Raw genomic sequence first — 16,816 nt, 5'->3', positions numbered from 1 at the left:
AGTGATCAAGATATTCAAATATATCAAGAAAGTTCATAGGAACTAAATTTCACTAGTTTTGTATGTTGGTTAAGTAGAAATACAATTGATCATTAAGCATGACTATTGTATATTAAGTACCAATTCCATTAGCATATTGACTAATTTCGTTGTTTGTACTTTAGTCAAAAGTGAAGATATGATAGTTAGCATTTAAGTATCAATTATTATACTAGTGATCAAGATGCTTCAAACATATCAAAGAAGTTCGTAGTTTAAATACAAATTCCTTTGGCATAAGAATGAATGTCATAGTTTTGTATGTATGTCAAGTAGAAAGACAGTTCATCATTAAGTACGACTGTTTTATTATTTATACATTCTATACAAAAATAAAGATACAATAGTTAGTGTTTAAGGATCAATTATTTTACTAGTGATCAAGATACTTCAAACATATGGGGACATTGGGCTCGATGGATTGAGTCTAGTTATTTTATTTATTTTATTATAATATGATTTAGTCATAGTCTTAATATGTTAGAATTTATTTAATTAGCTAAGTTCAGTTAAGTTCAGTTCTGCACAGTTTTAAGAAAAATCAGAAAATATTCATTAGATATCTAAATGTTATGGAACCACTTGGATAAGGTAGGATACTCCTGATCTCGTATTCTAAGGCTTTTTTAGATTCATATTCAATTAGCGACAGAAAGAACTAATCCAAGAAGAACAAGAAAGACTGGTTTAGCTAAGTTTATTAGTTTGTTTAGGACTCTTATGTTTTATTCTCTACAAATAGTGTCTTATGACTTGTATCTAGAAAATAAATCATTAATGAAGAATCATTTGGCTAAGGCTTGTCACCTCTTATCTCCCCTCTTCTTCTCTTGGTTGCAAATCACAACTCTCTCCACCTCCAATTGAGCCACATTCTTTCGTTGGCAAGGTTCTTGACAAACTTCTAACATCCTTCTTCTCTCCTTAATCTCCTCCTCAATCTCTATTCCCTAATCTCCATCCAAGGACACATCAATATCTGCACTAATCTAGCCATTAATAGCAGCAAGCGTACAAATTGATCCAAGTAGATTTAGTTCGGATTTTTATCCTGCAGGTCTATCTCTCCGACCTTCATCCACTTATTCGATTTCCAAATCTAAACATCCAAATCTCAAGATACTAAATTAATTTGTTGGAAATCTCTCTCCCAAAGCTACAACATATCTAATTTTCAAAAGCATCTAACTAGTAGAACTCCGAAATATTTCACAAATTTTTCATATGTAAGTTTGTCCAAAACCATTACAAATTAGATTAAGCCAATTAGTAACACACGTGTTTTCCAAAATGAGAATAACTGATCATCTCCTTGAAGCCATAACCGATGTTTAATCTCCTCGAAGCCATTACAGGCTTACATGACTTAATTGAATTTGCCTCAGTGGTTTACGTGACTTAACTAGACTTGCCTTAAGGGTTTACATTAAAAATAAACATGACCTAAAGATAAACATGACTTAGCTAAATCAGCCATCCTTATCCTTTTCGGAATGTTTCTTCATTATGTCACAGATGGAGTCCCAATCTGAAGAAACCTTGAATATGAAAGTTGTAGATCATGACATTTTGATCATCTCATAATATTCAGTCAACTAATAAATATTTGTAGATTATTTTTCTAAAACTGCATAGAAGTTAGTGAACTTTGGTAATTAGATAAACTCTAACCTACTTAGATTCTAACTAAACTATATAAATAGAATAAGTAAGATAACTAGACATGATTCATCAAATCCAATGTCCCCATAATGCAATCCAATCTAAACTGATTCACATCAATCCACCATGCTTCCGATCACCTTGTCCTCAAGGTGTCCATGATGATTTCCATACCCTCTGACCCTCTCGAATTACATGTCCTCAATCTTTCTGTGGATCTCATGTACCATGAGAAGGAGGGTCTCATGATAGGTTCTGCTCTAGGGCCCACTTATTCAAGTCATAGTCTGCTCTAACCACGGGTAAGTTGGGCTAAATCCTAGCCATGAGTGGTTTGAGCCAAGGTCTTAGTGCAGGTGGTTTAGGCCATGGCTCGGGTGCGGGTGGTCCAAGGAAGGTGCTAATGGTAGTGGCTTAGACTGAAAGTACCTAGATCACTACCAGTGGAAAGGTTGGGTTTTCAGCCCTAGCTTCCACCATGGCTAGGGAAGACAGTATTAGGGCCATTGCCAGGGGCTTCTTTGGCGCAATAGGGGTGGCTTGGAGGGTCTGCGGTGGTGGAGGGACCTCCACCGCAACTGAAGGAGGAGTGGTTGTGGTGGTTTGGAGCTCTCCTCCATCTCCTTCAAGGGTGGATTTTATCTCGTTGAGGATGGCTGGTTTCGATGTGGTCGACAGTTTTAGCTGCACAGAGGGGTGGTGTTGAGCTAGGATAATTGCCATCAAGGCTTGGACAGCCTTCCCAATCCTCTCAGAGCTCTCCATTTCTCTCTTCCATAATTCTCGCAACGATTTGATGGACTCTACCAATGCCTTCGCCCACACCGATGGCTCATTGGTGCCTGCTGCTATTGGTACTAAGAAAACCTCCACATGCACTAAGATGAGTTCTTGGTCCTCCATGGACTCGATCTCCGTTGGTTTAGCTTTGGATCATCTGTTCACTATCGTCCAAGGAACGACGGCTCTAATACCAATTGTTATGGACTAGATCTGGACTGATTCGGACGTAAGAAAATTATAAAAATTTAGGTACTAGTTGCCTCATGAGATAGGGTTCTAATGGCTTTTGTTTCATATCAATTGGATGTCTGGGTGAAAAAGTATAATTGAAATAGAGGAGCAATGTCAGAATGGGGCAAGATAGTAAATATTCGATGTTGCGGTGGTCGTCGAAGGGTGGCGGATGGACAAGAGCGGTAGCGGATGGCCGTTTAGTAGGGTGGATGCTGGATGTAACGATTGCTATGGGTTGGAGGTAGACTTTCGATTTCTAACTTAGATCTACTCCTAGGAAAATAAAGACGATATAACTAAAATGGTAAATGCGAGAATAAGAAAAACTAAACTCAATTAATTCTCAATGCTTGGATACTTAGATGAATAAAGCCCAGCGCCTCTATATGTAGAGATTGGGTGCAATAAGTCCTACTCCGACTTAGCCCTAAAGGGTTATAGAACTCGAATATGGACTTTCCTTAGAGACTTATATGTAGTGGTGAAAACGGATCGGATAGTGCTCAACCCATATCCGGATCCATATTTTTAGTTCGGATACGGATTCGAATACGGATATTAAACGGATAGCAAAATTTAAAACCATATCCTAATTAAACGGATACGGATAATTTTCGGATAAAGGATCGGATCTTAAACGGATATTGATTGAATTTAAAATAATTATAATATTTTATTTAGATATAATTAACACAAAGTTATTAAGAGTTTTACAACAAATAATTTTTTTGTATGTCAAATATATAAAATTAGAGAAATTAATCAGTATAAATAATATATAATGTATTATTAGTAACAATATTAATATTTACTATATAAATAAGCAAACTAAAAATTGTAAATCTGACCCGTATCCGAATAAATGGATATCTGATATCCGTATCCAAATCCGAAAAATATATCCGACCCGTATCCGAATTTTTTTTAAAAAATTCTATCCGTATCCAAATCTGTATCTGAATCGGATAGAAATTTTTTATCCGAATCCAATTCGAGTTGGGTCGGATAGCGGGTCGGGTCGGAGTTAATCTGACCCGTTTTCACCCCTACTTATATGACTTGATTGAACTTACCTTAGTGACTTATATGACTTAACTAGGCTTGCCTAAAGGGTTTACATTAAAGATAAATATGATCTAGAGATCAATATAACTTAGCTAAATCAGCCTTCCTTATCCTTCTCGGAATGTTTCTTCATTATGCCACATATGGTGTCGTAATCTAGAGAAACCTTTAATACGAAATTGTAGATTAGGAGGTATTTGATCTTCTCCATGTGGTTTGATAATATTCGGTCAACTAATAAATATCCGTAGAATATTTTCCTAAAACTATGTAGAAGTTAATGAACTTAGCTAATTAGATAAACTCTAACCTATTTAGATTCTAACTAAACTACATTAAGCAGAATATATAAAATAACTACACTCGATCCATCGAATCTAATATCATCATGATGCGATCCAATCTGACCTGATTCACATCAGATGGTGTCAAGCAGGGAGAGGGAAGAAGAGCCCTTTACAACTAGTGTAGTGCCCTAGCTAGTTATATTAGGGACTACCCATCAGGCTGGATGATGCTAGCGCGAGTGCGCACAAGTCGGGCTAGATGGTGCTAGCCTAAGCGCACTTGAATCAAGCTGGGATTTACCCAATGAGAGTGCGCTAGCGCAAGCTGGGCCTGGCCTAGCTCGATAGTCCTGTCTCGAGCTAGGCTTGGCCCAGTCCCTTTTTAAAATTGGTTTGGGCATGGCCCAAGTTCGATTTTCTATTAGCAGAGTCCGTGCCCTTTGTGGGCATTTTCTTGACTTCTTTTTCTCTTCTTTTTTATTTGTTCCCTCTTTCACTACCCTTTTGAACATCGAAGTAGGTGCTGACCTAGTGATTCTGTTGTAGAGCTCCCTAGGACTAGCGCTTGCTAGAGTAAGCCATGATTAGGGTGGCATGATGAGGCTACGGAACGATTCCTTCAAGATCTGAATATATTAGGAAGCAGTCCACGCAACCAAAGTAAAATATTCACCAAATATTACGGATCAATTCCACTTGGTTTCATAATTTTCTGACTACTAGAGAATATTTTGTGAATATTTTTTCTTGGTTGCACAAACCACTTCGTACAATAAATTCAGATCTTGAAGGAATCGTTCCATAGCCCTATCATTGGTATCAGAGCCAAGCGAACCTCAGACCTCTATTAATGGTTGAAACAAGGAAGATGACATCAACAAGGAGACCAATAAAGAGCACACCAACAAGGGAAGACCCAATCCACGATAACCCTAATCGTGAGGCCGATTCCCTTGGAGCGACCATGGTAGGACCAAGTCAACCAACGTCCATGGGTGTGAACATGGGCTCGGTAGATGAACTTAGGGGCATGTTCCAAATATTGCTGTATAGAGTTGACATAATGCAGAACGCCCTTCTCGGTATTTGCAAACGCGATGCAGGTGTTCATAGTGCGTTCGAACGCGGTGCATTCTCTTCATCCACGTTCACAAACCCGTTCACAAACCGCGTTCGAACTCACTCCACCCGCATTCGAACGCGACTTACAGAAAACTTATTTTAATAGAAATTAAACACTAAAACATGAAACAAAAATACTCCTAAAGTGAATCCATGCTCGAGACGATGTCGATGAAGTCCATATCGTATCAATCCACCACGCTTCCGTAACCTTGTCCTCAAGGTTTGAAGTTTGGAAAGCGATCCATGATATCTAACTCTAGCTCCCAGGTAGACTCGTCGGTAGGTTTGCCCAGCCACTCAATTAGCACTTCAGTCTCTAATCTGGTCCCATGGCGTCTTCTCCTGCGGCCTAATACTCGGACCGGTTCAGTGGGGCCATCCTCCTCCATTAGTTCGGGTAAGGCCGAACCCACCACATGGTTAGGCCCGATCTGGGCCTTCAGGTAGGTCCAACCGGTAAGCTACTGGACCGATTCGTTGTAGCACTCGATACGGACCGTAGTACTCGTAACCCAACTTTTGGTTCAAAATTGGCCTCAATGTGGATTGCCGATACAGTTGAGCTCGAACGAACACCAATTGATCCACCTCAAATTCTCGCTCACGTCGACCTTTGTCATGAGTTTGCTTCATGCGGTTTTGGACTGTGGCTAGGTGAGTCTTGAGTCGTCTCAATGTTTCATCTCGATCAGCAAGCTCCAAGTCAAGCTCAATCCTATCCGTCGTCGCGAGTCTATCGTACGCACGCAAGACAGGGGGAGTGCGCCCATAAACCGCCTCAAAGGGGGTCATGCTGATGCTAGAGTGATGAGCAATATTGTATGACCACTCGGCCCATGGAAGGAATTTGACCCAATCCTTTGGTCGGTCCGTCACAAAGCATCGCAAATATTGCTCCAGTCCGCGATTCACAACCTCAGTTTGGCCATCCGTCTCGAGGTGATAAGCTGAACTAAGGTTGATTTGAGCCCCTTGCAATCTGAAGAACTCGGACCAAAACTCACTGATGAAGATGCGATCTCGGTCTGACACGATCGTCCTAGGCATCCCATGCAAGCGTGCCACTTCCCGAACAAAAATTTCAGCAACCCTTTTCGCTAAAAACGGGTGAGACAATGCTATGAAATGAGCATATTTGCTCAGTCTATCCACCACAACAAACACCACCGATTGTCCCCGAATAGACGTGGAGGGAGATTTCGGCTATCATGTCCTCCACGGGTTGCTCCTCAGCTTCTTCTCCTTGATGTCCAGCCACATCTGCACTTTCAGCTGCAAACTCATCCTCAGCTTCCTCCAATCCATCGATTAGCATCACTGATCCCATCGGTTTAGCGCAGCGATGCCCGGGTACAAACTTCTCATCAAAACGGAAGCATAGGCCCTTGGCCCTTCTTTCTTCTACTTGGGCAAGTGTGAGTGCTCGTCCCGGACCTCTAGGTGCATACTTCACATCTTGGGATGGCTTCAAGGGTGCTCGAGGAGGTACCACTGTAGCAGCAACTCTTAGTACTCCGGTGATGCTTCCTGTCGTTATGGTTGGTTGGGATTGATTGCGGCTTCCTTGGCTCGTCCAACTCTGTTTCAAGTGTATCTTCATGGCCCTATGTTTGTCTTCCATAAGCACTGCATCCTCAAAGACCTCCTTTAAGGTTCTAGGCCTTAAAGCCCTCACATCGGTTTGTATGTCACCCCGCAGCCCGGAGATGAAGGTGCTGCGAAGTTGCTGATCCGTCCATGGTGGATGACATCGGCTACTAATCCTCTCAAATTCTTCTTGGTATGCCCCAACCGTAGTCTTTTGCACTGTTTTTGAGAGGAGAGCATCAAAGTCTTCATACCCCGATGCTCCAAATCGCCGTATGATATCGGCGCAAAATTCAGCCCAAGTTTCGATGGCCTCTATGGCATTGGCTGCTTGAAACCAATGAAGCGCCGCATCCTCAAGGTGGAAGCTCGCAAGCGTCACCTTGTATTCTTCCGCCATACCTTGGTATGCAAAGAATTGCTCCGCCCTATACAACCAATCGTTCGGATCGCCATCTTTGAACTTGGGGAATTCGAGACGCACGACTTATCCACGGATGCCATTGTCTTGTTCCGGATCATGTCCAAGTCCTTGTCTAACCGGGGGAGGATGCACCATGAAGAGCTGATGATCCCTCCTTCGGTTTTGATTAACTCGCCGTGGTTCCGGATCGTGTTGACCCGCCCACGGATCTTGATCTCCAAGGTGGTCTCCATAGTGGTTTGCTCATCGGATGGGTTTACCTGCAACTGGACCTGGTGTAACCATCCTTGCTTGCCTCTGCCCATAGGGTGGTGGTTGCAAAGGCTGAACTAGTGGCGGTGAGTTCAAGGGGGTGGACTCGCGTCGTGGGGTCGAGGGTGCGTTCCCGTTCGCCATTGCTTCCTTTGTTGCCCGTAGTTCCCGCATCATCTCCATCATCATTTGATTATTGATGGCTATTTGCTCGGAAAGAGACCCCAACACGGCTTGAACGCTAGGTTCTTCCGTATTCCGATTAGATCGGGCGGTTCCGTGGGTGGAAGTCCCTACAACCGTTTCTCTCTCCTCTATTGAGAGAATCTCTTCTTCATCATCTCGCCGTGCAGCCATGATCTGGTGGTCGTCATAGGAAGCGCTTGTCCAAGGAACGGTGGCTCTAATACCAAGCTTGATACGATCACGCCTCGGGCTATGGAGCTTTGATACCAAATTGATACGATCTCCCCTTAGGCTAAGGTTTGATCTCTCCCAATTTCCTGATCTGGACTAGATCTAGCATGGAACTTTAAAATAAGATCCTGAAATATGTCGCCGTTGGATCGACGTGAAACTTTGATATGTCATAGACCCAGAAAAGAGCTTTCCAACAAATCTAGGTTTAGGCGAATCGGATATGGGGATCTTGAGATATCGTCCGATTAGTGGACGAAAGTCAGGTGGTCTGTTTTGGATCCGTGGATGGAGGCACGTGATCCTAGGTAATGGTGGTTGAAGGTGGACTGGCGTTAATGGGGTGGCACCGGTAAAAAGTGGTGGTCGAAGGGTTATGGTTGATGGAAGGGTTAGAGCAAGTGTTGGATAGATTGGAAGAAGGGGGAGGAGAGGGCCACCCCTAAGGGATTATGGTGATTAGCCGGTCGAGGGAGGTTAGAAGCGGCGTCGCCGGGGATTGAGAGAACGGGAGCGAAGAAGATGAAGGACGTAAGGCAAAACTCAATTCTCAATATTCAATAATCCATAATGACTTTGGTTGCCTTCCACATCCTTTTATAGGCTAACCGATAACTCAAATTAACCCTAAAAACACAATTTTTGCCGACCGCGTTCGAACGCACCGAGTTCACTCCTCTGGATTTGCGAACGCGATGCAGGCGTTTGAACGCACGATCGAACGCCCTTCTCGGTATTTGCAAACGTGATGCAGGCGTTCATAGTGCGTTCGAACACGGTGCATTCTCTTCATCTACATTCACAACCCCGTTCACAAACCGTGTTCGAACTCACTCCACCCGCTTTCGAACGCGACTTACAGAAAACTTATTTTAATGGAAATTAAACACTAAAACATGAAACAAAAATACTCCTAAAGTGAATCCATGCTCGAGACGACGTCGGTGAAGTCCGAATCGTATCAGAAATTCTGCGGATTCAAAGACAGTAGCTACTAGTACTAAACCACGACAACCTTTGAGACCTTATTTCGATGTTAGAGGAGGCACAAGACCCCCCGTTCGACCTCTCACACCTGCCCAAGTGGAGGAGCGAAGAGCGAAGAGTCTTTGCTTTCGATGCGATGAACGTTTCACCTCCGATCATCGGTGTTCCAAATCGATCGGGAGTGTGATGCTCATCGACGGTCTCAAGGAGGATGATGAGGTTGTGGGTGATGGAGTGTGTTCAGATGAGGTCCATAAGGAGGCCGTTGAGGAGGGCGCGGAGGAAGATATCCAAACTGAAATATCGATGCATGCATATTCGGGTACTTCCACGCCGAGGACATTGAGGGTAGATGGACTCATTAGAAAGCATTGTGTGCATATCCTCATTGATTCAGGGAGTACACACAACTTTCTAGATGAGAGGTTAGTAAGGAGATTGGGCTTGGATGCTGAACTGACCACGGGGTTTGACGTTGCTATTGTAGACGGCACAAAGCTTAAGACAGATAGCTTGTATCGCCGAGTCGGTATACAAGTGCAAGGATACGACATCATTATGGACTTATATCCATTAGCGCTGCGAAGAGCGGACATTGTCCTTGGCACTCAGTGGTTACAAAGATTGGGACCCGTCACTTTTGATTTCCGGAGCATGTGAATGAAATTTAAGCAAGGAAACAAAGATGTGCGGCTTGTTGGTGTTCGATTTCCGCCGATTCCTACGATGTAGCCGATGATGGGGCTACCATGTGCGAGTGATTTGGCCTATCTTCTTCATTTTGGACCAACAAGAGATGAGCCTCAAATGAGTCTAGATACTATCATCGAGTTGTCTAATTTATTATTTGCTAGACTGTTTGAGGAACCAAAGGAGTTGTCACCAAGGAGAATGGCGGACCATCGCATAGAGATTGTGCCCGGGGCTACACCGACGAATGTGAGGCCATATCACTATCCACATGTACAAAAGAAAGTTATCTCAAAGATGGTAGCTGAGATGTTAGAGCAAGGCCTCATTCAACCAAGTCATAACTCATACTCATCGCCCGTGCTATTGGTGCGAAAGAAGGACGAGACATGGCGTTTTTGTGCCGACTATCGGGTACTAAATGCTATTACTATCAAGGATCGATATCCCATTCCGGTTATAGAGGAGTTGCTAGACGAGCTTGCAAGGGCGATTACATTCAGTAAGCTTGACTTGAGGGCCGGGTATCATCAAATTAGAGTTCACCCGGCGGATGTGCACAAGATTGCATTTCGGACTCCGGATGGGCATTACAAGTTTCGGGTGATGCCTTTTGGTCTCACCAATGCTCCAGCTACTTTTCAATGCCTCATAAATGATATATTTTGGCCTCTATTGCGAAGGTATATTTTGGTATTCTTTGACGACATTTTGGTGTATAGTAGAATTGAATTGAAGCATTGGCGGCATTTGGAGGATGTGCTGAATTTGTTAAAGCAAAACTTATTACAGATCAAAAAGTCTAAGTGCCCATGGGAGTACCACAAGTGGAGTATTTAGGCCACATCATCTCGACGGAAGGTGTAGCAACGGATCCTCAAAAGATAACATATATAACCGCTTGGCCTATTCCTATTACCATAACAAGATTGCAAGGATTTTTCGGGCAGACCAAATATTATCGCTGCTTCATCGCCAGGTATGGCAAGATCGCTGCTCCTCTCACTTCTTTGTTGAATGACTCTTTTAGATGGACGGATGAAGCCACTACAACCTTTGAAAAACTGAAATCAACAATGACGACGACGCTCGTTTTAGCGCTACCGGACTCCACCAAAGAGTTCATTGTAGAATATGATGCGTTAGGAGTTGGCATAGGAGCTGTACTAATGCAAAGGAGGATGTCCATTGCCTTTCTTTGTAAAGCTTTATCACAAAAATCTCAGCAATTATCGACTTATGAGAGAGAAATATTGGCAATTCTGCATGCGGTGACAAAGTTAAGGCCTTATTTGATCGATAGGCGATTTATTATTCAAACCGATCAGAGAAGCCTTTCATACTTTATGGGACAGCGTATACACACTCCGACACAGCAGAGATGGGTTACAAAATTACTGGGGTATGATTATGAAATTTAATACAAGGAACGAAAATAGAGCGATGGATGCATTATCACGCCAACCCGGTACCGCCGAGCTTGTAGCCTATTCTTCTCCCACTTTTCCATTTCTTGATGAGCTAAGGTATGCATGTACATCTGACCCAGATATTTTGAGATTGTTATAAGAGGTGATGGATGATCCGGAGCGTCATCTAGAGTTGGAGAATCGATGCGGTTTGCTGTTGGACCGCGGATCCATTCGGGTGCCCACAAATGATGGATTGCAATAGAAATTATTGGAGCACTTCCACCAAACTCCATAGGCTGATCATGAGAGTGTCTTGAGGACTTATAAGAGGATATCTTAGAGTTGCACGTGGCCACGATTGAGGTAGGATATGAGGAGTTTTGTCCGTGTTTGCCAAGTCTATCAAAGGGCTAAGGCAACCACATTGAAACCGGTCGGATTACTACAACCTTATCCTATACCGAACCGAGTTTGGAAAGACATTTCTATGAATTTTATAGAGGGTCTTCCGCTGGTACGTGGTTATTCCGTTATCTTTGTGGTGGTTAACAGATTGAGCAAGTATGCGCACTTTTCGGCATTGTCACATTTATTTTCAGCCAAGTCAATAGCTGAAATTTTTGTTAGAGATGTTACTCGGTTACATGGCATGCCACGCATAATTATCTCAGATCGTGATCGTGTATTTATAAGCGTTTTTTGGACAGAGTTTTTCAGATTGCAGGGGACTCGATTGAATTTCAGTTCGGCATACCATCCACAAACGGACGGCTAAACCGATGTGGTCAATCAAGGCATTGAGCAGTACTTGAGGTGCTTTGTTGGAGATATGCTGAGATGATGGTTGGAGTTCTTACCATGGGCGGAGAGGTCCTACAACACTGCCTACTAAAGCAGCATTGGCATGACTCCATTTGAGGTGGTGTATGGACGCACGACTCCGATATTACGCACTTATGATCTAGTGGCATCTGTAGATCGGACAGAGATTGACTTAACTTTAATTGATAGAGATGCCATATTGAGGAGGTTACGTGCCCATCTTAAACTTGCTCAAAATCAAATAAAGCAAGTTTATGATCGCAGTCATCGGGAGCAGGAGTTCGACATCGGCAGTTGGGTATTTGTGAGGATACAGCCGTATGGACAGGTGACCTTGCATCTGATGCATAACCAAAAGTTAGCTCATCGCTACTTTGGTCCGCTTTGGGTGTTATGGTACGATCTCCCCTTAGGCTAAGGTTCGATCTCTTCTAATTCTTTAATTTGGACTAGATTTGGCACGAAACTTTGTAATAAGATATCAAAAGATTCCGCCGTTGGATCGATGTGAAATTTGGATATGTTGCAGCCCCAAAAAAGAGCTTTCTAACAAATCAAGTCTCAGGCAAATCAAATGTGGGGATCTCGAGATATCGTCCAATTAGTGGACAAACGTCAGGGTGGTCTATTTAGGATCCGTGGATGGAAGCACAAGATCCTAGGTGATGGTGGTTGGAGGCGGACCGACGATTGTGGGGTGGCACCGGTGAAAAGTGGTGATGGAAAGGTTATGGTTGATGGAAGGGTTAGGACAAGTGTTGAATAGATTGGAAGAAGGGGGAGGAGAGGCCGCCCCTAAGGGTCTAGGGTGATTGGCTGGTCGAGGGAGGTTAGAAGCGGCGTCGCTGGGGATTGAGAGAACGAGAGCGAAGAAGACGAAGGAGACAAGGCAAAACTCAATTCTTCAATAATAATCTCTAGTTGTTATCCACATCCCTTTTAGAGGCTAACCAAACAACTCAAAATTAACCCTAAACAATACAATTTTGTCGACCGCGTTCGAACGCGCCCGATAGCGTTCAAACGCACCGAGTTCGCTCTTCTCTGGATTTGCGAACGCGATGCAGGCGTTCGAATATGCAATCGAACGCGCCTGTTTCCCACTTCTCTGGATTTGCGAACGCGATGTAGACTTTCACGGTGTGTTCGAACGCAGCGTGAAAGATCTAGATTTCTAACTTCTAGAGGAAAAACATATCCGTATCTTAAATCATTTCAACGGTTAAATTGATCCCTACTACCTTCAAAAGCTTCATGTTCAGTCTTGTCCAAAATAGCAACTTAGATCGACAATCTTCTTCCTCAAATGCAATTATAACAAGCTTGGGACTCGGTATTAGAGAGGGGTTATCTATTTTGGCCCCCTTTCCTATGCCGTGATTATGGAGCAGGCCTTGTTTATTGAGACAAATATTTTGGAGCAGAGGGCATGAAACTAGGGCGGGGACAAATCAATGTTGTTAGGGCCGAGGTCGTGATGCTCACCGTTCTAGTTTAAGCTCGAGGTCAAGCGGCCCATCTTCATAGTCAAGACTAGGTTATCGTTTGTATCTGGCAGGCAATTCTACTTTCGATTTAAATCACAACATGATCACTATGAGTTTTTAGTGATGCCCCTTGGCTTGACCATTGCACCAGCCATTTTCATGGACCTGATGAATAGGATCTTTCACCTATTCTTGGATCTATTTGTGGTGGTGTTCATTGGTGACATTCTGGTCTATTCATCCAACGAGCAAGAGCATAAGCAGCATCTTCAGTTGGTGTTGTAGGCCTTAGAAAGGAATGTCTTTTTGCCAAATTCTTGAAATGTGAGTTTTGGTTGCAGGAGATGGTCTTCCTACGCTATGTTGATTTCGGAGATGGCATCGGAGTGGACCAATCGAAGATCATGGCGGTGATGGAGTGGAAGCGGCCAGCTAGTGTGCCTGAGGTCCAAAGTTTCCTTAGGCTTGCCAACTATTACAGTGCTTTGTCGAGGGATTCTCAAAAATCACTTCTCCTCTTTCTAGGCTCACTCGCAAAAACCAATGATTTGTGTGGAATCTAAAATATGAGGAGAGATTCCCAGAGTTGAAGCATCGATCGACTTCAGACTCTGTCCTCATAGTGACAAGGAGTGGGGTCGTATTCTAGGTCTATTGTGACGCATCCATTCGCAGCTTGGGATGCATGTTGATACAAGATGGGAAGGTAGTACCCTATGCCTTATGGCAATTAATAGACTACAAAAAGAACTAACCCACTCATGACTTGGAGTTGACCACAGCTGTTTTCACCCTCAAAATTTGGCGACACTATCTCTATAGGGAGAAATGTGAAATCTTTTCTAATCATAAGAGCCTCAAGTACATATTCACTTAAAAGGAGTTGAACCTTCATCAGTGGCAATGGTTGGAACTAGTAAATGATTATGACTGCACCATTAATTATCACTCTGGATGGGTTGATGTCGTGGCTAATTTATTGAGTAGGAAATCCTCCAACAACCTTGCTTTTCTTCTTATCGAGCAACCAATCCTACTAAGAGACTTGTAGTAGCTGGACACTCCAATTCTAACTTAGAAGGGAGGGAGAAGACTTCTTGCCCAGTTGACTACCAAATCCACCCTTTCAAACAAGATTAAGACGGCCAAGGGAGATGACCCCACCTTTTTCGGATCATCCAATAGGTGCTGAGCGGCAGGAGGATCTGTTTGGTTTGGACCCATCCAGAGTGTTAAGGTTTGGAGAAAGATTATGTATACCTAAGACTAGGGGGTGCAAGAGGAAATCTTGGTAGAAGCCCATCAGCCTACGTATACCATGCATCCTAGAGAGACCAAGATATACCATAGTTTGTAAAGATATTTTTGGTGACCAGGTTTGAAGAGAAGCATTACAAAGTTTGTTACTTGATGTCTAATTTGTCAGCAGGTGAAGATTAAGCATCAAAGGCCACCCTTCAACCATTGGTTATTCTTAAATGGAAGTAGGAGCCTGTTATTATGGACTTTGTTACTAGGATGCCAAGACAAAAAGAAAGAAAGATGCTATCTGGATTACTGTAGATAGATTAACTAAGTCGGCGCACTTCCTATCTGTTAGCGTCATTGACTCGATGGAGTAGCTTGCCTTCCAATTCAGGGATGAGATCTTTTATCGACATGGGTTTCCTATCTCTATCACCTCTGGTCATGACCCTAGATTTGTGTCTTGATTTTGGCGTCATCTACATAAGTCTTTTGTGACCAAATTACAGTACAGCACAGCATATCAACCTCAGACGAACGAATATATGCAGCACGATATTTAGACATTAGAGGACATGTAGCCGATGCAAATTCTTGACAAGAGGATGAAGACACTGAAAGCCAAAACTATACCTTTGGTCAAGGTACTTCGAAAGAATCATACGGTGGAGGAGGCCTCGTGGGAGATCGAGGAAGAGATGAGGACATCCTACCCTTTCCTTTTTGAACTAATAGGTGAGTAATCAAATTTCGGATTTAAATTTTATTACGAGCGATAGAGTTGTAACACCCAAAAGAATAAAAAAATAAAAAAATAAATTTTAAGAGGGGGAGGCAGCCTAAGAAAGGAACTCTTTTGATAGGCCGAGGTGAGGGAGGGGCAAGCCAAGCCACCCCACTACGTACGGCACTGACGACGTGCATGATGATGGGGCCTTGGGTAGTAGGTCGCCGCCCTTTTCTCCCCTTCTCTCTCTATTTTCTCCCCCCTCCTCTCTCGGTTCACTCTCCCTCCACCTTTCTTCTCCTCAATACACCACCTCCTTCCTCCACCCCACTCCCCCCACCCCCCATCCAACTACTATCGTGGTTACCATTGTTGTGACCAAAGCCGGTGAACCCGTCGTCATTTGTAAGTCTTCCTCCCCTGCTCCCTCATTTCAATGACCAATGGTTCTAGTATGGCACTTCGAGCGTGTTACTCCCTCCTCCTTCCCCTTTTGCCTATGGCCACCGGCAAAAGGCTCGCTCTCGTGGGGATAGTGTCAAGTGGGGAGGGGAAGAGCCCCCACTGGTGTAGTGCCCCAACCAAACAAGATGGGGACTGCCCTCTCTTGAAGAAAATAAATTTTGCTTACAAATTAATTATTAATAATCTAATATTAACAAATCTGTGTACAACTCAAACTATATCTAGATGACTCTTTTTCTTTTCTCAACGCATATTTTATTCTCAATAGAATTTTACCTAACCCATGATCCAATCTTTTAACTATTCATTTTTCCTCTAGAGTAAGCTAAATGAGGAAGGATTTGCAAAAGATAAAGTTTACACAAGCATGTCGTGCACAAAATTAAGATAACTTTGTAATAAATAACTTTTGGGAACTTCATAACACTAGCCCATCGAAATATTCTAAGAGTCATGTCACAGAACTTGGGATTCAAAATTTGGCAACGCTCTAGAAATAAAATCTTGATAAGTAAAATAAAGATAATTAGAAAAATCCAAAGTAAGATGTATATTTTAATAAAATCAATGACGCCCTCTTCATCTTCCAAGAGTGACAACTTCTCCAACACAACCTCCATTTGCTTTTTTGTTATTGTCATTCCACGAATAAAATATCTCTTTATAAAAAGAATGTTGTATGGCATTCACTTTTCTACCCTTTAGTGTTGACGACTACCTTTTCACCATTTAATGGTAATCAAGAAATTACGATAGTTTCCACTACCTTCAACTAAAGCTTAAATTCCCCATAAACAAATGTTGATCCACTCCTCCATTCTTTAATTACCTCTCAAAGGAGTGGTATGCACTATGCGGCATGCGAAAAATTAAATAAAAACTTGAAAGGTATTTTGGAAGCAATCTCCATATATCGATCATAAATGATTTTGAACATCTTCTTTATTTTACTTATTTAGCATCGTGAAGCAATCATTCACGATTTAAAGACTCAGTATTTCTCCACCAATTTTTAGAATCAGATCCTTCTATGACCTTGTCAAACTTCTTTGATGGAGAGGTCTGGTTGGCTTAAAACTTATCATTAGAGTCCATCTTCCTTTTCT

Source organism: Typha angustifolia, chromosome 2, assembly GCF_048772165.1.
Source record: "Typha angustifolia cultivar Huaian chromosome 2, ASM4877216v1, whole genome shotgun sequence".
NCBI classification, from domain to species: Eukaryota; Viridiplantae; Streptophyta; class Magnoliopsida; order Poales; family Typhaceae; genus Typha; species Typha angustifolia.
The sequence above is the reverse complement of the archived record's forward strand: the minus strand, read 5'-3'. Positions refer to the sequence as shown.